Source organism: Emydura macquarii, unplaced genomic scaffold, assembly GCF_026122565.2.
Source record: "Emydura macquarii macquarii isolate MOO-44397 ecotype Brisbane River unplaced genomic scaffold, CSIRO-AGI_Emac_v2 contig_1644, whole genome shotgun sequence".
Lineage (NCBI taxonomy): Eukaryota > Metazoa > Chordata > Testudines > Chelidae > Emydura > Emydura macquarii.
The window spans coordinates 3,148,830-3,171,754 of NW_027131781.1; the positions used below are offsets into that span (position 1 = coordinate 3,148,830).

The 22,925-nt window shown below is 44.6% G+C and overlaps 1 long non-coding RNA gene across 5 annotated transcripts in view; it reads right to left on the minus strand.

Moving 5' to 3' along the window:
- LOC137158002 (uncharacterized) overlaps positions 1–22,595 on the minus strand; it is a 339,725-nt gene extending 317,130 nt beyond the window's left edge. For all 5 annotated transcript variants that reach the window (XR_010921267.1, XR_010921270.1, XR_010921265.1 and 2 more), the window contains exons 1-2: positions 22,525–22,595; positions 20,183–20,260 (exon numbers count right to left, since the gene is read on the minus strand). This is a non-coding gene — a long non-coding RNA (uncharacterized lncRNA). The remainder of the gene's footprint in view (positions 1–20,182; positions 20,261–22,524) is intronic.
- Between the last annotated feature and the right edge of the window lie 330 nt (positions 22,596–22,925).

The following is a 22,925-nucleotide window of genomic DNA, read 5'->3' on the forward strand; positions in this document are numbered from 1 at the left end:
CTGATCCCCAGGGGGACCTCTCCGCACTACCAAAACACCACTCACGGACACACGTTAGAGGAGCTGAACATTGCAGGGGAAAAATACACTTGTCAGACCGGGGTATAGTGGTTTTCCTTTTGGCTCGGGTGCAATCATAGCTCTCAAGGGCAGGCAACTTCCAGTCCAGGAACACATTCATCAGAGGTCCCGGACAGCTTGTCACAAGGACAAAAGAAGAGCTGGCACAAGACTCTATGCACATGTTAAGCCCCATGTTAAGGGCCAAATCCTGAGGTACTTAATTTTTATATATTTCAGCAGCACAACACAGCCCTGAGTTAGGCAAAATTCCCTATTAAAAGTTAATGGTCCCCAGCCCTGTGCTCATTTCTCAGAGTATGCAACTTTGGCCTCACCTCCTCTGGCAATTTTCTCAAGCGTGCTTTTTTATACTAAAGGGTTTTGCACATTTCTGCCTGCTTCACTGGGAATAATTGCCAGCCTGTCTAAATTTCACTCCTTCCCCTCACCCATCCCCTGGAAAAAAGTGAATATTTCAATGGCAGAAAATCATGAGCAATTAACGAGCAAAAACAAGGCACAAATTTTCCATAAGAAACTTTCTACCACCAATGGCCATGCTTAATAGAATCCTTCTTAGCTCTCCCATAGCAGCTCTCATAAGTGGGTTAATCGGGACTGGAAAGTCCTCCAAGATATTACATTAGTCAAAAGTATCAATTATTTTCTCCTGGTTTTGACTGTATCCATTTTCTGTGCAAGAAAGCAAGAACCGTGATATTATCTAAAACATTTCCCCTTCTATCATTTCAAACAGATGGAATGGAAATAGTGCCTTGGGCCCAATTTTCCTCTCTTTTACACTCGTGTAAAACAGGAGTAGCTCCGTGAAGTCAGCAGAATCGCACTGAGGCAAGACAGAAGCTAGTGAGAGGAGAATGAGGCTTATGATTGGCTGGACATAGTTCAATGATTTTTTTATTCCATTTGTCTTTCATTGCCTTCCTGGGAAGCTTTCACCAAAGGACAAACATTGACGGCTGCTGATTATCGTTTTGTGGTACAAAATACACAGAACTGGAGCAGTGCACCAGTTTCCTTTTTCTCTCAGCAAACCAAAATATTAAGTTACATGCTCAGAGATATAAATGAGCTCCAGTTTGATGATGATGCAGAAGAAGGGCTTCCATCTGGTTTTTATGTTACTTTATAGACAAACAAACACATGAATTCTTGCGGCACACTGACATCTTATGGAAAAAATATTTGTTACAGTTACAGAGCTGAAGGACCAGGAAGTGAACGGGGTGAGCAAAGCAATGTTGCACACCACTGTGCATCTTCAGTGTGAATATTCAGAATCCAATGTACTGATAGGAGTTTAGAAGAGCAGATTTTCAAAATATTGACCCAAATTCTACCCTCAGTTTACACTGGTGTAAATCCAGAAAAGCTCCACTGTCTTCAAATGGAGTTGTTTCCAGTCACACAAGCATAAACCATTTGAGATCAATGAAGTTTTCTGGACTTACACCGACATAACTCGGGCTGTAATCTGGCCACCTTGATACAGACTTTATAGCAAAAACAGGATTTTTCATCTCCTGTACAAATCTGAAATTTAACCCCAAAATATATTTCTATTTGTTTTTATTAAAAAAAAAAAAAAATCTTTCTGAAAACGTTCATTCGTTGTAGGAACCAAAATCAATTTACAAAGGATAAAAGGAAGGAAATGGAATAGTGCTGTGATTCTGTGTGTATGCGATGGTGAAAACATATATGAAACCTGAATGCACTGAAGCTCATTTTCCAAAGGAGAAACATTGTTCTTCAATGTAAAGAAACAAGAATACAGATGCAGAAAATCATGCTCTGTGAAAGAATGTTGAATATTTTGGTTTACCAATTCCCATATTGACTTTTCAAGTTTATATTTGGGAGATTTTCATGGAGGAGTGGGAATATCCTATCTTCCAATAGAAATGAAATTAAAATGAGCAGGAAATGTGTCTAAATCTCCTAGAATGCTTTGAAAATCATAACTGATGAGTAATGGTAAGGAATAATTCACAACATTTAGCAAAGTTTATCAAATAATTATTCAATAAATATCTTTGTAAACCACCCGATTTACAAATGACAATGAGTAGAGCCCTGAGTGAATACACAATTTGTATCTGATCCACTACCTGCAAAAATGGCCCGCAGATGCTAAGCAGATATCCACAGATTTGCAAGACTCTAAGAATGAGTGTGCATCACCAGTGAGAATCTCTTGGATATTTATATTTCCTATTTCCATAATACATGGGCATCTCACAATCTTCACTGTATTTATCCCCCACGTTAAGCAGGGCAGGGCTATTATTCCCATTGAACAGATGGAGAACTGAGGCATGGAGAGGATAAGTGACTTGCCCACGGTCACACAAGAGATCTGTGGGGTAGCTGGGAACTGAACCTGTCTCTCCTAAATCCTGGGCCCTAACCATTGATCCAGCCATCTTCATACATAGTGTTACCCCTTTTAACTTGAGCAACTAGCCAAAAATTCAGGGTCTAGTAGGTTGTTCCGGTTAGAAGGAGAAATGGGTGATAGGTGTTTCTTTGATGTAGTTTTGTTTATTTAGGAAGAAAGGACAAAGTCCTGTGTCTCTGAATGCAGAAGGAATTCAATGGCAGGAAAGCCATTATGCTCACAGCTCCAAGAACCTCTCTTCAGCCTGTACCCCGACTCAGAAACTTCTCCCCAGGTGTCAGCCATTGTGCTTTCGGCTGCTCCTTCGGGCTGTCTCTCTGTCTCCCAGTTTCTCCCATTTTTGTTTTTTGTTTGTTCCCCCTCCCCACACATCCCTAGGCAAAGGAATACTAAGACCATGTCTACACTTACAAGCTTACAGCAGCACAGTTGTACCGATACAGCTGTGCTGCTGTAAGAGCGCCCGTGTAGCTGTGTTATGCCATTGGGAGAGAGAGCTTCTGTTAAATGAATAAAGCCAGCTCAATGAGCATCTCCCACCAACATGGCATAAGCACTCGTGCACAGTGCTAACAAAATTTATGTCACATAAGGGATTGTTTTTTCACACCTCTGAACAACAAAAGTTTTGCTGACATAAGTGCTAGTGTAGACATAGCCTAAGCAAAAGTTACTGGGTGGGTTCACATACTCCTCGTATCATAGGTGAGGAATCATCCTTATAGTTATGTTAATTGAAGAGTGAGTTCACACCTATCAGTCTCAATGATGTTTTAACTCAACTCATAATAAGGTTCCACCCAGCACTTAACAATATTCATACCTCAGTGGGAAGCCAAGTGGGGAGGGTGTTGCAGCTGTGTCGGGCCTTGGATATTCCAGAGACAGCTTGTCTCTCTCACCAACAGAAGTGGGTCCAATAAAAGATATTAATTACCTCACCCACCTTATCTCCTGTGAGGACACATGGCATGCAGGTCAGTGACATGCCACCTAGCTGAAACCTGCACATTGCCCCAGCCAAACTGTAGTACCTCGCTGCTATGACACCAACTCATATCAGATGTGTCAGATTCTTTTAAGCAGGCAGGCCTATGTGCAACCTGCCAGAAATTGATGCAGTTTCTACTAGAACCCAACCTCAGTGTAGCAACGTAGGTGAATGCAATCGAAGAGTTCGGAATTTTTCATTTAGCTTCTTTCCTCATGGTGGTGAACATTTGACACCTGCTACCAGTTTTGGAAAACACTATATAGGATTAATCTTTCTGATGAACTGCTGTGACCATGAGCTCGGCCCTCCTAAGGGTGCTTTAGATAATGTTAGTTCCACTTAATTAACATTTGTACAACAGTGCGAAGATGCAGAAGGCTGCATAAGTGTCGAGTATTAGTTGGGGGTGATGTTCTGTCTATGCCCAGCTGCGGTGGGGTTGGAGAGTGAGGTCTGAATTTGCCAGGCAGTGTGAAGTAACTTGAACCCAGAGTATTCGCCTTTTGTCGAGGTGGTTTTATTTGGTCGGTGTAGCAGGTGAGCTAAAACGATGGGAGGAGCATTACAGCACGTACACCTCCATAGTTAGGTTGATGTAAACTGCCTTATGGCGACAAAACTGTGTAGTGTAGACATGGCCTTAGGATAGATGCCTCTGACATCACTGGAAGAGTTTTTCTGTCTCTGTAGCTAAGCCACCTCTGTGAGAGGTGGTAGCTAGTCAGTGGAAGAATTCTTACCTCTACAGCGGGGGCAGTGCTTAATTTGTGCAAGGGCTGAACCCAGCACCTCTAGGCTTGGCAGTACAGAGCTCTGGTGCCTCTGGGCTTGCTGCATCAGTTATGAACGGAAAAAAATTGCTTGAGCCCCGGCACCTCTTTCATTGCAAATTAAGCACTGAGTGGGGGTTAGGTTGAACTAACTACACCTCACAAGGTGCAAAAGTTTTCACAGCTCTGAGCAACGTAGCTAGGTCAATCTAGTTTTTATGTATAGCCCAAGCCTCAGTGCATCAGCTTGGTTCTGGATTAGGAATATTGTAAAGGGCAATGAAGTGAACAGACACATAAAGGATGGTTTGAGGTGGAGAGGCCAGTTTCAATAACGAGAAACTGTGGACAAGCTGGCATAGCAAAGCACTGAATAGCCAGTCTTTCACCCAATAGAACCCCCGGGTAATGTAGGTATCTACATCTCTTGCCTGGGGATATGAGTTACGTTGGGTAGAAACAAGCAGTTGAATGGGTATGGATACAAGGTGTAAATAAATAAAATCAGCCATCTGCTAAATTATGCAGCTCTGTTTTCTAGGTCCTCTGAGCCTACAGGACTAAGTCAAAGAAACCAAAAATGAGAGAGTTTGCATTTCTGTAATACCTTCCCTCCAGGGATCTTACAGAGCTTCAGAGTCACCAGAGAAGTCTTACCACCGCCCAAGCAGAGTTCAGTACTATTCTACCCATTTCACAGCTCAGTGAGCGTTTGTCTGACGTTTCCCAGTTGGGACACTGAGTAAGTGGCAGAGACCTGCCAGAGCTCTGCTCTAATCAATCACAAGGCAACACGCTCTCCATAATGGGAAATTAAGAACAATTAAACAGTATGTGACAAGGGACTCAAATGCCATTGGATACCAATAGGAATTGGGTATGCAACTTCCTTAGGGTATGTCTACACTGATGGCGGCAAGTTCACCGCCATCAGATCAATTTATCTGGATCGATTGAGTGGCAGTGAAGACCCGCTCAATCGATCCAGAAGTCGATCTATTCAAACCACCTCCAAAAAAAGCGTAGCGCTGCGTCAATGGGAACGCATTTCCCATCGGCGCAGCGCAGTGGAAATGGCACGCTAAAGTCGATGGGAGTTACGCAAGCTACTCTGCCTAGCTTGCGTAACTCTCGTTGGCAGTATAGACCAGGCCATAGTCTGCTTTGAAAATCCTAGCCTCCAAAGAGAGGTATTTTAATGACATTAACAATTTTCCTGATTATTTTTCAGATCCTGTGAAGAAAACACCTGATTTTCTTTTCTTCTGTCTCTTTGGTTTCGTTTAATACCCTCCATTTATACACAGAAGCCCAAGCCTGGCAGATGTTATTGGCTAGATCGAAAAAATATTGAACTGACGCAAACCATCTGTGAAACATTCCCTGAAAAATCAAACACTTGGGCCAAGGGCTATAATTCTAATGTGAATTATTTCCTCTTTTTCCGTTCGCACATACACAGGAAATGGAAGGACAGTACAGCACCAGACTCCAGCAATGCTTCCATAGTGTCAGGGCTATCAGCCTCCAGGGGCACCGCCTGCCAAGATAAGCAAATAGGGTCAAGTTCGTGTCCACAATAACCCTCAGATCTCCAGATCAACATCTCCCCAAGGCATTGCAGTTACGTTGGCCTACACTCATAAAGACGAGACTTTGCCCAAGGAAGGAAGTTTTCCTCTGTTCAATAAACTAACAGTTATCACAGCCTCCCAGCCATTTTTGTAAAGCTTCATTTCTTCCCCTACCAGAGTGTAATAGAAAAATACAGAAACTCAATCCCCCAGCTGCTGCTGCTGAATGACCATGAATCCATTATAAAGACTAGAAGAAAACACTTCTCTCTCCGTGCAAAAAGGCAGGGTGTATTTTGGGGAACCCTAACACTTGGGAATTAGGATTGATAAATGCTGGGGGTGAAATCCTGACCCACTGATGTCAATGGGAGTTTTGTTTCAACGAGGCCAAGACTTTACGTGTGGGGTTCTCAGATGGAAACTTGCCTCAGATTTGAGGCCAGTCACTGCAAGGCTCTGGGGTTCCCTTCGTCACAACAGCCATTCGGGGATGCCCAATTCCTATTGACTTCCATTGGCATGGGGCCATCTTGCGGCTTGAAGTGGGCCCTATGTCACGATAAGTAAGTAGGAGAGCATGAAAGTGCCAGTTGTGCGCAGTACTCCAGTTGTGGCGTGCGTCAGGTGTGCTGTGGGAAGCTAATGCTCTCTGCCTGAGAGCTACCATTGGCAACGTAAAAGCCAAATGCTGCTGGTTTATGGCTTTCCATTCATTTTGAAATGTATTGCTGGGGAGATATTTGTTTCCTTCTTTTATAACTTTACCCTATTTTCAATGACCATGCATCATGCCATCAGGGAGTACATTTATCTGGGAGCTTGAACACTGGCCTGTGGTATTACCAGCTATCTTGGACTCTCCCCCTTCAGGAAGCCTGACTTAAGAAACTTCTAAAGCCCTTAACAGACTTTAAAAATTAAAAAAATGGTTTCGCTCATGTCCTTTCCATGTTAGGTGCGTGCGTGCCCATATGCCTGGCTGCCAGAGATTTTTTCGCCTTGGCAGCATCCAGAGGGCCGGCTCCAGTCTCCTCTGTAGCCCCGCACTAATGCCGCGGTATATGAGGCACCACTGGGCCTGCACTCCCTCGGTTTCTTCTTGCTGTCAACTCTGGCGGTGAGGGGCAGGTCATGGAATGGACACAAGCAACACATCCCGAAGAACAACAGTCAGGAAAGGTTAGTAACCGGTTTTTTTCCTTCTGTTGAGTGCTTGCTCATGTCGATTCCATGTTAGGGACTCACGAGCCTGAAGGCGGGTTTGGAGTTCACAGATGTGCCGCTCGTAATACCGCACTGCCGAAGCTGGTGTCGTTTCGTGCCTGCTGGGTGGTGGCATAATGGGTTGCGAAGGTATGGACAGAAGATCAGGTAGCGGCTCTGCAGATGCCTTGGATCGGCGCCTGCGCCAGCAGGAAGGCTGCTGCTGCTGCTGCCCTGGTAGAGTGGGCTTGATGAGCTGGTTGTCAAGGTAAGGATAGATCTGTACCCCTTGAAGCTGCAGGTAAGCAGCCACTGCCACCATGCACTTTGTGAAGACCCATGGTGCGGCAGAGGAAAGGCCAAAGAGTCGCACCATAAACTGATAACAGCATTGCCCACAACAAAACAGAGGAACCTCCTGTGTCCATCAAAAACTGAAATGTAAAAATAAGAGACTTCTAAGTCGAGGGGGGCATACCAGTCACCTGGGTCCAAAGAGAGGATGATGGAGGCTAGGGAGACCATGTGGAGATTCAGCTTCTTGAGATACTTGTTAAGCTGACACAGGGTCTAGGATAGTCCTGAGGCCTCCTTTGGCCTTTGGGATAAGGAAGTATCTGGGATAGAACCCCTTTCCCATCATACCTTGAGGGACTTCTTCTACCACCCCTACTCACAGAAGGGTTTCCACCTCCTGAATGGGAAGTTGCTTGTGAGAAGGGACGGGGAAGTGGGTTGGTAGGGGGGTATTGAGGAAAATTTCAGGGTATATTCAGTTGATATAGTGTTGAGGACCTAACGGTCCAATGTTATCTGGGCCCATGCAGCTCGGAAGGGAAACAGGTGGTTGAGAAATATGTGAGAAATTGGATTCTGTGGTCTGACTACGGCACCTCCCCTGGACACACCCTCAAACTGACTGACACGGCCAACCTTGATGACACGCAGGGCCCGACTGAGCCACGGAGGAGGCAAGGTTTGTGCAGCCAAGCTTAAATCCTTTGTTATTGTCTCTCCTGCTACAGGAGCCTTGTCTCGACTGGTCCGAGAACCTGGGTGGAGGTTGGAAGGGACAGAACTGCCTCCAGGAAGACTAGGGGAGTATACAACCCCAGAGAGGGCAAGGTGGCCTAGAGTCTTTCAAAACAAAAAAGATGGAACAAACATGTAGAAGTCTGCATGCGAGAGAGAGCGCACACTGTGTATCACCCTTCGGTCAGTGCCATCTTCGATTAACTCACAGCACTACTCCCCAGTGGGCAGACTGGGAGACTCTCACAGCAAAAGTGCAGCACATACAAAGTCATATCATCTCCCTTACATTTACATAGCTACATACGTGACAGACAAGGGCCAAAAAGGTTGCCGGATGCCCATGCTGAAGTTTGCAAGGGAATTCTCATCATCTCTGCTTCTATAATGAACATGTGATTTTATTTGGACCGGTTCTCGGAGCTGTTTTTTCACCTATCATCCATATTACTTAACAGTCTAGTTGCTTGTCAGCTGTAATACCTTGGTCTCATGTCAGTTGTTGGGTTTAGTGTGCGGGTGCTGAGGGGCGTTGATGGCCTGTGATGTACAGGAGGTCAGACTAGATGGTATGGCGGTCCCTTCTGGCCTTAAATTCTATGACTTATCTCACTTTCAGGGCAAAGGCATGGGGATTTGTTGGTACAGGCCATCCGAGAACCTCAGAGGCACTCACCTTCCAGCTGTCACAAGCCTTTTAAATTTTATCTGTAGGTCCTTGACAGGTGCTGCCATGGGCAAATCAGTGCTGTCCTCATCCTCTGCCAAGTTATCCAGCGAGAAGACAAAATTTCCACAGCTCTCTGTGGGCACAACTTTTACACTCTGAAAGCTAGACAAACAATGGCGCAGAAACTTGCCCGCACAACAGAAATGAGGCAGCGGTATGGAGCAGCTACCATGGTTGTATAAGGACGTGGGATCTAGACCTCAGCAAGAGACACATCATCACGTCGCCGGAGCGCAGATGCAGCTTTTAACCCAGATTGTAGGCGTTGGTTAGGCCCCACACAGAAATAAGGGCCAGGCCTTGGTATTCCAATTTGGACTCCCCTGAAGCACAGGGTTTTGGTCCAGGCACGGCTTGGTTACACAAGTCATTCCACAGCTGGTGCCAAGTTAAAATTGGGCTGTGTTCTGCTGCTGTCTGAGGAGGATGGCGCAGTTCTGAAGCACTGTGTTGGGATATGGGGCCTTCCACCAGCAGGCCACCGGTTCGGTTCTGTTCTGTTTTTCTTCTCTAGCGAGCAGAGAGTATAATTGAGTACTTGGCTGCTCTGGTGAGACATTGTCGGGGTGTTTTTTACAACGTGGACACTTGCTATGAGAAATGAGACAGAGCCTCTTTCTTGTCTTTTCACACAGGCCATTGCACAGCCCTCAGAGGGCAGGGACTTTCAGCCAACACCCATGATTGCTTCCTAGCTTTGTCCTCAAGGCAAACGTGTGGCTGAAGGGGCGACTGAGAAGCAAGCCATTCTATATCCTGCTCTTTTGGGTATTAAAGCACTGCACAAACATTTGTCAGTCCTCCCCACCCCCACCAGGGAGGTAGGCCTGTATGAACCCCGTTTCCCAGACACTGCACTAGGACACAGATGAAATGATTTGCCCAGGGCAACAGAGGGAATCAGTGTCATAGCTGGTATTAGAACTCGGGCAATCCTTAGTCCTCTGCTCACATTAACACAGCGCATCGTCCTCTAGAGACCGGATCAGCACTTCCAGCCTAATCCTCCGCGTGTCAGGGCACTTCCATTGATCTGAACAGGAGTTGGGGACACTCCGTGTCCTATAAGATGAGGCCAATCGCTATCCCAGAAGCGTTAGCCTTTTCAATTGCAAACGACTTACTGTACTAGCTGCAGCACCAGCTGAAGTTGCTTGTGCCCCTGGAGTTCACAGTGATTGTTTTTCTAGAATGTTTCTGACCCACGTGAAGTTAATCCCACCAATGCTATTCCTTCCTTTTGCTGCACCATTGCTTTTATTATATTGTGGGCCAAAATTGCATTAAGATGTATTTTGGAGCAAAGTGGCTTAATTTAAGGCACCAGCATCAGAGAGATTTGCAGTCTTACAGAGGATGGAGGAGAGACAGTAAAAAGAAGCCATATTTACAGTAAAGAGAGTGGATGTTTCCTTAGGCTGAGTTATAAAAAGGTACAATGTCTCTTCAGATCGGGATTGCAAAGATATTATGACGTTGCAGTTAATATTCTTTGTAAAGATTAAGTCATGATAGGTCATGCAAAGGTGACCTCTCATAAGTCGAACTAATGGACAGAATCTAGTACAACAGCAAGCATTTTTTCTGGGTTGTATTTGCAACCGCAGGCAGCAGAGATTGCAGCAGGTTTCTGAAAACTGGGTACTGCACATCAGCGAAGAAAATGTCACAACAGTTACCGTAACACTTGGACTGTGCTGTGACCCTGCTAACCAGTAGGATGGCACAACCTAAGTGTCACAGCACGGTTAAAAAAAGCATGCGTCTGTGCAGCATCTCTCACTTCACTGAAAGGGCACTCGCTAGGATGTTTTCAGTACTATGTTCTCGGTGAACCATGCCCTCTCTGCTGCGTTTACTCACATGAAAGAAGAAGGGTGTTTTTGTTATTAGGGCATGGGCAGAAAGACAGGAACTCTGGGCTCTCTTCCTAGTCCTGCCACCAACTCTCTGCCGGCAAGTCACTGGATGCTTCTCAGTACGTGAAATGGGGTTAATACCGTGTCCTTGCCTCACAGGAGCTTCATTCGCTAGGGACGACCTGGATCACCTCTCTCTCCTGAGCAGTCTCAAGGGAAGCTAACAGAACTTGCTCACCTGAGTAACATGATGCTAGTTTGGTTTTATGGATGGTTTGCAAAGCACCTTGAGATGCCACTGTGCAAGAATGACCATGTGGGTGTGTTAAAAAAATGGAAGACAGATTAAAAAACGGTTCTTCCACATATACACACGCACGCACCCCATAGTGAGATGGTAAAAGAAATTCACTGTCGCGTGTTTCTCAGTTCACTCCTGCCTAGAGAAGTTTGTTTTCTTTGTAAATTTCAGAGCATTGAGGACAATGGGTGAGGTTTTATTTTACATACTGAAAAAATATTGGGGCAGAGCCATCTGACAGATGTAAATACTTCATTATGTAGGCCTCGCTGCAATTTATTGATATGAACCCACAGCTCTCCAGGGAGCATGTCAAATCCATGATCTTCCCAAGTACTCCATTCTGCATTTGGATCTCTCTGCTTTAACTGTTGGGAGAACCAAACCTGTGCCGGTGGCCTACACAGCTGCAGATGGTGAAGAAAGCAGGGTAGCCCTGTGTGCGGTTAGACTCCACGTCACCCTCCCATCCCCAGAGCTGCCTTTTGGGTTGACATAAGGCAGTTCAGTGCCCTTTGGGGCTGATTCCCTACTCCTGTTGGGGCTTTTCCAACACAGACATAAGAGACCCCAGGATTGTGTTTGTTTCCTTTGAGAGTTTCCTTTACATCCTGTCTGCGTTTGTCATGGAGTTTCGCACTGATGGAAAGGCCCATGGCAGACCAGATCTCCATTGGGGTAGCTCCCTTGAAGTTGCTTCAGGCCTCTTTCTGCACTGGGTTCTCATCAGGCATATTGTCAGTTTATTGTAGGCTACATTTTAGTTTGACTGGCGTGGGGGCTAAAGAATTGAGCTGGCAGAAATCTTGGGGCATGGACGCCTCCTATAAATTATACGGTACTATATGAAGAGCTGCCCTTGTTGAAGGAGGACATCATATCAGGAGCTCCTTTGTAAGATCTCCCCTAAATAAATAAAGCCCAGTTTCAGATGCCAGCCATTCATATCCAGCAGGATCGTATGGTATGATTTGGATCAACTGGGACAGAGGAGACCTGTGAATAGCAAACTATGAAATCATTACTTTAAGGCCTCCAGCATCTGGAGTGAAGTTGTATTTTTTAGCCTGAAGAAAGAAATCAATGGTGGGGGAAATCCTAACTCATCTAGTTTCTCTCACCCATCCCCAGCAAATTTCCAAGGGCATCTTGAGCCAGCCTGGCTGTGAGACACTTGGGGAATGTCTACGCTGGAATTAAAAAACAGTGGCTGTAAGGGGCCAGCTGCAGGTTTCTAATTGCAGGGTAGATGTACCCTTGGATTAGTTAGCCATGCCTAGATAGCAACCCTCCTACAACTATGAAAGTGGGAGGAAACAAACACATCCAGGTTTCCACAAAGCCACATGAAAATACAGGCCAAGCACAGAGATTCTTCAGTAAGTGACAGTATGCTTCATCTGGGCTTCTCAAAGGATCCAAATTAGCTTGATTTTTATACATCTGGATGTATTAAGCAGCATCTAAATAGGATTCCAGTGATGATGATAAAAAAAAAATGCTTTGAGCATTACATGGGGCTTGACAAACTCTAGATGATTCATCCTTGTATGTGATTCCCCGTGGGAAAACATCGGTCTGAACCAGAGCAGCACAAGGCTCTGACTCCAACATAGCTGTGGGAGAAACGTCAACAATCAGGTTAAATAGGAGGGAGTCACACACCTAGGCCGCATTGAGGGCCTACCGAAAATGTTTCCTTATTAATGGGCCTACCTGTGCCCTTCGTCACTCGGCGTAATGCCCAAGTGCTTCATTAGAGGAAAGAGACCTCGGGCGGAGTTAGGTGTTTATGTGACACGGGTGTAAATACAGGCTACAGCACCCAGGGAGGAGACTCCAGGACAAGCAGCAGCTCGTGTTTGTTTGTTTTTGTGGATTTTCCCTTCACAAAGAGCTGGATTAACAGCCCCTGGAAACTGAATTCCTGTGATTATCCATAAAAGAGATCTAACCCTGAACCACCCAGTCTGCAGTGTGACAGATTTCTATCCTAGGTGGACAAGTCTCTCGGTTTTCTTAGTTTTGCTCAGAGCTTCTCCCACTAAAAAAAAAATACTCCAGTAATGCTCCAAAACACGATGTCTTACCGTAATGGTACTGCAGTGCTTTGGAGTGGAATCACTAAAATGCTTGTCAGTAAACATGTCACTCTGACATGTGACTAAGGGTTAGTCTAACTTAAAATGTAGACGGCACAGCTGTACTGGTGCAGCTGTGCCCGTCAGAGCGCTTGTGTAGCCGCGTTATGTCGGCGAGAGAGAGCTCTCTTGCCAACATAATAAAACTATCTAAATGAATGGTGGTAACTAGGTCGGTGTGAGAGCGTCTCCCAGCGACACAGCGCTGTCCACACAAGTGCTTATGCCGGCAAAACATATGTCGCTCGGGAGGGTGTTTTTTTCACACCCCTGAGCGACAAAAGTTTTGCCAGCAAAAATGCTAGTGTAGATGAGGCTTGAGTTTGAAGATTTCACTTGAGAGGAGATGGACTAGCTCCCTGAAGCTTCGACACTCATTCTGTCTTCCTCAAAAGGGTTCAGGGAAGTAACTCTAAATTTGCACGTAGGCAACTGAAAGCAAAATCCAACCCTCACAGCCACTGATTAACGACCAATGAATCTGAAACAAAACTGGAATCCAAAGCTCCCCCAAACGATCCGGTTTTGTCATCTGGAACCTCCTTGCTGGTTCTGACTGGGGACAGACCTGAATCTTTAAAGGATTGCCATAATCACAAGATTTAAACCCAAAATGATGGTAACCTGACTAGCTCAGTTCTTGTAAGATTTCTGCCGATGTCTAACCGCAATCACCTCCATTTTGAGCCAACATTTTGTGAGAACAACTCTGGTTGTTTTTGCTGCATACAGACTAACACGGCTACCCCTCTGGAACTTTTCATTATGGAAGGCACTGAATTTAGCCGTATGAAATGGAAATCTACCAACTTCATGATATATGTACCCCTATCTGATTTCTATTTCTTACATCTGACGAAGTGGGTTGCAGCCCACGAAAGCTTATGCCTGCAGAAATTAAATTTGTTAGTCTTTACAGTGCTACAGGACTCCCGTTGTTTTTGCTGTATACAGACTAAGACGGCTCCCCTCTGGAACTTTTTATAAGATTTTGGAATTGTTAAATTTGAACTCCGGCCCTTGATCAACCTGGAGACGTTAGCAGTGCAGGGCCTCTGAGACACATTTAAGCTGCTCTCTCTGAAATGAATCAGAGCTGTGGCACACAGACAGAATAGCCAGACCAGTACAATACAGACTTACAGGCAAGTTCACAATCTTAAATTGTCTCATAGGGCAAAATTGGCTGAGGTGCAGTGGCCTTGCATGAGGCTTAGACACCACTTAAATCCTAATTTGAGAATTTAAGTGGTGCCTAGACCTTGTGGTTGGCCCCCTGCCCAGGAGTGTATTTCACCACTAGAGCACAAGTCTCTTTCCATTGTAAAAAGAAATCTTGGCATGCTACTCCACTTATCTATAAGCAGTTTGTTTGAGAAGACTTGCCTTCTGAATTGGGAAGGGTGTCTTTAAATAAAAATTAAAAGGCAAACAAAGCCAATGTCTCCACTTAAAAGCCCTTTAAAGGTTTGGAGATGATTAATGTGTTTAAACTATAAACTGTAGCTGTTTTAAGAGGAGATAAATATGAGATCAAGACTTCTGACTACACAAACAGTACAAAAGCGTAAGTAAACAGCCATGACAAGTTTAGCACTCTCTTGGAGACTAACTTCTGCATACAATGCATGTGCTTCATGCCACAGCTCCTTCTGGACTATTTAAAGAGGAAGCAGCAGGCTGTCTCCTGACAGCTATGCATGATTGGCTTTCCTTTAGCAGAGTCTGCACCGCACAAGGTCAGTACAAACCAGGCAGGTTGGTTTTCAGAGCAAGTGGCACGTATGTGTGCATAGTTTCCAATACAAAGCAAACAGAGAACAGCAACACCCAGTCACATTAAAAAGGTTGATAAACTATCGGCACGAAGCGTCCCTATTTGGTTTCGGAGATAGTCAATGTATAACTTACACAGCTATATTTATGCTGCTATCTCAAGACAGACAGATTCCTCTCAGAATTCCACAGTCCATGGAAATGTTGCAATGCTGAGATTGCTCAAACTGCTGTTTGCAGAATAATTGCTGCTGGCTGCCAACTTCTCATTACAAATACAAACAGACATATACTGTACATTAGCTTTGCTCCAGGTCTCCTTTTCAAAAGTCCTTCTCATCCTGGGCGGAAATCAGAGCTAATGAGATGGAAGGAAGCCGGCTTTGTTGGCACTCTGTGGGACTGTGTCGAGGATGTTTGCCATGAGCTGCACATCTTGCCAGGACCAACCATAGCAGCAGAGAGCTGCAGAGTAGGACACAACAAAAGCAGCTCTTTAGCGTTACTGTGTTTAATTTATTTTACTAAATGGAATGTTTGTGTTACAAGATTTTTTTTAAAAAGGCTACAGACCCTGTAGAAACAGATTATCCCATTTATATCTTACAGGACCTTTCCTTGAGATCGGCTCAAGACTGGGGCTTCTGGTGTGAGAGACAAGAATCAAACAGTTCCTGAGCAGGAGATAGATAGGATCATAGGAATTACAGATGTAAAGTCCAGACCCTCTGCATAAAGCAGGATATTGCTCCCTGTTAGAGGATGTATCTATATAATATAGGCCTGCTGTTTTGACTCTAGTGTAACTCTCACAAGAATAGGACATACCTTGTGCCTTGGAATTTATTTATTTATTTATTTATTTTTTACTGTAGACCTGGGAATTTTTGTCAACTGCTGAAATACTCCACCAGGAGAGGAAGGAAGAGGAGGAATAGCAAGCGGGATTCTAACACAAATGAGTAAAGAACCCCAAGTCTTGAACATACTCTTGGAACACTTCAGGAAAGGGGTAATCACCGATTAAAGAGGCTCTGTCAAGCAACTGAAGTGTCACCAATTAAAGCACTTCACTTGACCAGGCCGGCACTGACTTTGTGCATTCCTTTGCAACAATCTCAAACATATTAGACACAAATTGTCTTGCTCTAGTCTTGCAACCCGTTTTGTTACAGAAGCATGGACCATAGCATGAAAACTCATGCATTTATAATGTCCAAGTCCCCCTGCCTCTTACACAGTGAGGTAATTTTGTATCTGGGACTACATCTGTTTTATTGGCTCACTCTCTTATAAAAAATACCAACAGTATTCAGTGACCTTCTGCAACACTAATCTATCTTTTGGCCTCCAAATTGATTTTCTCCATCACCTACATTTAAAAGGCCCCTTTGCACTATATCATCCAAGAGTAGTTCTGAGAGCTTTTTCCATCTGCGAAATGTCTACCCAAACATATGAACCAAACCTGTCCATTTGCTGCTGCACAGCCAATCATTTCAAAAGACCTAATTGCTGGATTCATAACAGTCCATCTACCTGTCCCACCATGCCAAAGATTTGCATGAAAAACACATGTGGTTCAATCAGAAGAGCCCTCAGAGAATATCCACAAATTCAAAATATAACTGTTATGGAACATTCAATCCAAGCATAAAGCAACTTTTTTGAAAGCTCCAATGTAAGGAGCAGGATGGAAGAACCATACATTAGCCTTTGAAGAATTAATCCTAATATTGCTTCGCCCATGCAACAGATAAATGGTAACTTCCTCAAAATAGCCTACTGGGAACAGTTTTGAGAAATAAAGGAGCGTATGTGCACCCATGTGCAATATAACGAGATACTTAAAGAGATGCCCTCTTGTTATGTGATAAAAATATAAAACTAATTGCGTAGGGTGACGGTGGGGTTTTGGGGGATGGTGTGTTTTGTTTTGGGGATGGGGTTGTGCATTTATAACCACATTGGGCAGAACATGAAGCAAAATGATGCCTTAGACTTTCTGCTAAAAGATTCATGTTGAGTTCAGTGGGCCATTTAGTAGGTAACTGTCACTTCAAACAACAGGAAACAAGCCAGCAAAATGCTGTTCATAATCCAGTGTATGTTCAAACTCTTTGACGGCTAGATAAACAGACTATTTAATTAAACCAACAAGTTATCATTTATTTTCACATCACGATAGGTTCAATGACTTTTTATTCCCATTTTCCATAACAACAGAGCAGACTTTTTGGTCATAAAAGCTAAACCCTAATTAACAGCTGGTGTGGCGGTACTTGGCAGCATTGTAAGTAATTCAGTACAAAGCAAACACATTTACTATAAATGGCTTTTGATTGTAGAGACCAAGGTAATAGATGTTACACAAATCCGTGCCAACCAACGTTTGTTTATTATTTCTGAGGAACTCCAGCATGGCCAAGGTGAAAGTAGTGATTGTTTTCATCAGGAAGATGGGAAGTGGTAAAGCATTTAAATTAGAACTGATTTGTATCATAAACAAACAGTGGAATCCATATGGTGTCCTTCGATTCACTACTAAACGCCTAACAAGAATGCCAGACAAAGCTTCCCTCAGATGGGACATGCGTTTCTGACTTCCATGTGGAGCCCGACTCTCTGAATTTCCAGCTCAGAAATTTAAATAAATGGCTCATTGATTTCTCTGAATTGCCCACAGACTTCCCCCTCCTACAAACGTTTCACATAGTCTCTTTTCATGTGACGTTCACAGAGTGCTTTACAGAGTAACTGAGCTACAAAACACACCATGCAATGGGTATTATCAGCCCCATTTTACAGAGACAAGGATGGGACGTGGTTGAGTCAAAAGGGTATGTGACTCAACCAAGGTCAGAGGCAGAGCTACTAATATAACCCAGGGTCCATGACATCCAATCCCCTTCTCTAATCACTAGGTTTCACCCATTTATAGTCTAATAAGCTATATACCAAGCTGTTGGGTTTGTTTTAATAAGCACGGAAGTAACGGTGTCATACTTGATGCAGAATATCAACAAATGTCACTTTGGCTCAGGATTATAAAAATGCTCATCTCCTCTTTTTCTTCCATAACTTTTTTATTTTAAATCAGCACTTCTTTTGTAAGTGCCTTGCTGTTGTTTCTACCAGAGAGGAAGGAGGTCGAGTAGTGTTAGCAGTGGAGAATAAATGGCGTGTCAGCAGCAGTTGTTTACTTTTCCCCACCCTGCAGCAGTGGTTTAACCTGCCAGCAACATGATTTGCGCTGCTCCCCACACCTTGAAATGGCTCCAATCCCAAGCTTTATCTGGGCGTGCTGTCAGTCATGTCTAACTTTTTAATATATTTTATTATTTATGCAGAAATATTGACAACAGCTTGAAGCCCACAGCCATAAAAATTATTTAAAATCAATCTCTCATGCTTCAGTTATTGATTTTCCATTTAAATGGTCTCCCAGGTGATTTAAATATCTGGGTTAGCATCCAGGGCCTTGATATCGATCTTGCTTTTCAATTGAATGGTCCCTTCCTGCCATGCAGAAAAAGCTCTGGGCTCCTGGTGTCTGACAAAGGCAGAACTGAATTGCTAAAGATGAATTGTGCCTCCCCTGATCTTTTCTTTTCTTTTCTTCCTCACCCAGATGGCAGTTTTTTTTAATAAGATTCCAACAGAGTTTATCAAATTACATAGGAGGGGAACTATTTATTCAGAGATATTATAAAAGGGCTTTGACCTTCAAATTAAACTGGGGATGCTCACAAGAGCTTGAACAGGTGATCTTCAGCACTATAGCATAGACTTCTACCACTTGAGCTAACGGAGTAATTGCATTATTAGCAGGTAGCAGTAGTAAGCTGTTATCCAATAGTGAACCAGCCACAAGAAGGGTACAACATTGCCAGTGTGTGTTATGCTAGAGGCTTGTCTACAATGGTTGTTTATCCCTGATTAATTCCATTTCTGGATGTTCTTATTCTGGAATAAAACTGCCTTATTTCTAAATGAGTTTAATCCACTTAAAATCAATCAGAATAAGGCACTTTTTTTCCAAAATGTGTGTGCCCTCACATGGAGTTAATCAGGAACAGTTAATCCGCATTAAATTCACACCTCACCTTATTCCAGATTAATGTTCACGTACAGTCAATTCCTAGCCAGAGTGCAGGTGACCTTAGATTTTCCCATTTTACTTGTGTTGTTTGGCAAGTCTTCAGCATGCACAGAACACTGCTCATTAAACAAGAACTGAGACATAAGTAGTCCCCTTCTTAGAAGACAAGGCAGAATACAAAGCACTTTCCTCCACATTTGGAGGGACGGTCTAATCCAGGCAGGAGTATTACTAGCTGTTGAATGAGATCATGGACACCAACTCCTTCCCCCTTCCCCTCCCCAGGGCACAATTATGTTGGTTTTTTTTCCCTGACTTCCCATTTAGCTGATCCAAAACACTGGGAAATTTTATTGCAAATATATTAAAAGAAAATTGTCCTTTTCTTTGTTGAAAAATTTCAATTTTTTCCCCCCACCAGCTCCAGTTTCCTAAAGAAAACATGAAGTGCCCTACATCCGTTGGTTAAACTAAGTAGCTATGATATGAAATTACAACCAAACAGAAGCAAAAAGATTCTGCTCTTTCTTGCACCAGTGTGCATGAGGAGTAGCTCCACTGGCAATCAATGGAATTATTCCAGCTTTTCATGAGAGCAGAAATCTGGGGGGAGCAGATTTAGAGAGCACTGGATTTATACTGGTTTGACTGGAAGAAGAATGTGGCTCAGTATATAGTACACCAGATTGCAAGAACACAAGGAGGTGAAATAACTCAGCAGAAAGGAACTGTGAAAATCAGCAAGGACTTTTCCTTGAGTGTGAGCAGGGTTCATGCACACATGCTAATGTGTGCATGGGTACACGTACAATCCTCTAATCAGAATAAAGAAACAATCAGAATATAAACTTAAGGCTTTCCAGTTTGGAGTTCAATCTACGATTTCTTGACACGGAGCACGGCCTTGCCAAAGGCATTCTCTCCTTTCAACCTGCCCGTGCAGTTACCTACACCTATTGGCATTACTGCTGGAATCATTCCCCTGACCACCTGAGCAGCACCCAAACCAGAGTTAACCTTTTTTGTTCCCTCTGCAGTGACTCTCCATTATTTGTGATGGAAAAGTTGCCTTGACATTCAATCAGTACCTCTGGGGATCACATGGCATTGCACGTGTAGGCACAAAGCCTTTAGAGTGACAGCATGTCACCTTCATAGAGGAAAGCACAAAAAATAGAACAATGCAAGTTTCAGAATCCCAATGCCACTTACCAGCTGTCTAAACAGAAGGAGCCGTCTTTACCTGCGCAAGCAGAGTAATCTTACCGGTGCCAGCATTTGCTTCTTAGTCTGAAAAAAAAGAGAAGAATATAAAGTTTAAAAGATTATTTTCCCCCCTGGCAAAAAGTCCTTGTTGACTTTTTCTGGAACCCTTTGGAGGAGCAGAAAATAAGAGAACTGCTCAGACATACACACACGTGTCTGAACAATAATGATCAGCATTTGGAGTCTTGTCCATGTCAGCCAGGAGACTGATCCTATTCTGGAACAGAAGATTCTTTACCTAGGACATCAGTTCATAAATCTTGACATACGACTCGACAGAACAGCAATTATTTTGCAACCAGACAGTGCCAACTACACAGCCCGTAGTTGGGAGCAAAATGGGTTCAGCTCCCAAGTAAACCATTAATGGCAGTAACAGCTATGTGGAATACTATAAATATACATAAATCCCCCCATCATGCAGAATTCTTGATCTAATTTTACATTTAGGATCCTTTAAAGTGCACCTACTCCTTCTATACCCCCAGGTCATTTTCACTCTCTGGACAAAGAGAAGTATTTTAATTTCCAATACAGAAGTACTGTATCTGGTTGAAACTAATTGTTGTAATACTAACAACAATCTGTACTTCCTCCCTGAAGCACTCAAAGCACTTTCTGGACATTACTACAGAATACATCTGTGAAGCAAGACGATATTCTCTTCATTACTAATAATACCTCAAGCAGGTTGTGCTTCAGTGAATCCCACAAAGGTTTACCCAAGCTTTTAGAGAGGCTGACGGTGGGAAAGGGGAGTATTTTATGGGCTTGATTGTATAAAAGGTACTGAATTGTGCATGCAGTTGTGATAACCACACATGAAAATTCGGCACACTGTAGTACAGACATTCTTGTATTCCCCAAATGCGTTTTCCTCAAAATTTATGCCATAAGAACATTGTCTTGAATCAAGCAATGAGACCTAGAAAGGTTACAAAGCATTTTAAACTGTAAGGTTACTAATAATGTTATTTGATCATAAGGTTTTGGTTTCCAAACCTACCATGAAAACGATTGAGCACAGCACATATACAAATGGCTTGGTATGTCACATGTTGTGGAAATATCCCAAAGAGAACAAATTCTAGGGAATTTATTTGAGTTTAACAACGTTATGGAAAAACAGCAGGGCTGTTACTTAGAATCATGCGTTTGGGGAACCGGAGAAGCCAAATCCTGCTAGTGGTCCATTTGGCCTGCATTTTACCAGGTACAAACGGACCAAGAACCTGATGGACTTTACTAGACTGGTCGCTGTGGCTGATGGTGCGGAGAGATACAGTAAAGGAGCCCTGCCTCTTGAAAGGGCTTGTTACACCGGCTCCTTGGACAGAACACTCCCGTCCCAGCTCGCCGCATGCAACCAGCCACCAGACTGCACTGTTATTTACTAGATTCAAGTGCTTCTGTGTCTGTGTTTCACTCTTCTGGGCCCTGCACTGGCCTGTCTGACGCAAACAGGAAGAGCCTCTTTAAGCTTGCATTAAAGCGGTTTGTGACCTGCCTTCAGAGCTTTGTCCTGGGACAGCAGGCGGGGGAAGGGGCTCTGGCACTTGGGAGATGAAGGCCTCCTTCAACTCTTTCCCACAGGCTTCACATAAGCGGCAAAGACAACAGCCTGAGCCAGCCTCCGGCAAACCCCCCGCTCCTGTGGGCTTCATACCCTGTGCTGTTCTCCCCTCTTTCCCCCACACACCTCAGCTGGCTTCCAGGAGCCAGGCCAGCAAGCCCCAGCCCGCCCACCGTTTACACCTGCTGACAGTGTCTCGCCCCTGTGGCTCCGGCACGGATCCCCCTGCCCCATGAGGGGCGCGGCGCCCCGCCACCCAAAGGCTCTCAGCAAGCAGATGGCTTCCTTTCCCTGCTTCCCTCCAGCCAAAACCACCCCCCAGAGTCAACTGAAATCAGCCCCTCCTGCAGTCTGGTGTGTTAGCTACTACACACCCCAGCCCAGGCTGTCTTCTCAGGCCTGCACTTGGGGCTCCCTCCCTCACACAGGGACACCCCCACCCCTTCCCCTTCCTAGCATGTGAGGAAACCACCCCCCAGCCGTTGCTAGCAGGCTCATCCCCCCTTGGCAGTCAGTGTGTGGTGTGTCAGGCCCTCCAGCCCCGCACCCCCGGCTCCCTCAGGATGTGGGGCTGGGCACGCACACCCCTGAATTGAACATTGGTGAACCGCTCAGGACAGCTCTGCTGTGCCTCTGCAGGTTTCAGCATTTTTATTTCCTGTCAGTGCAGTAAACCCCAAACGCAGCAACACCAACAACTGAAAAGAGCGTTTACCCTCTCCACTGAGCTGGGACAGGCAGCAGCTTCCTCTCAGCCCCACCAAACCTCCACCCAGCCCTCACGGGCTGAAAGACTGAAAGAGGGCGGTGGCCGAGGCAGCCAGTTTTAAAGGCCCCCTGACTCCTCCCCCTCCAGCCTCCTCCACCAATCACAGTTTGGTTCCTACAGGTTGCTATTTTTAACCCCCTGAACTCCCATTTGTCTGCTCCTCAGAGCCGAGCCCCCACACCTGCCTTCTTCCCAAATTACACAGGGGAGGGCACACAGCAGCTGTGCGTGTTCCTCCCTCTAATCCTATGGCCCGTCTCCCCCAGGTCCCCCCAGCCCAGCCCTGGGGCCAAGAGCGGGATGGTATAGGAGCCACTACAGTGTTTTAGGGCAGTTCCCCTGTGCCA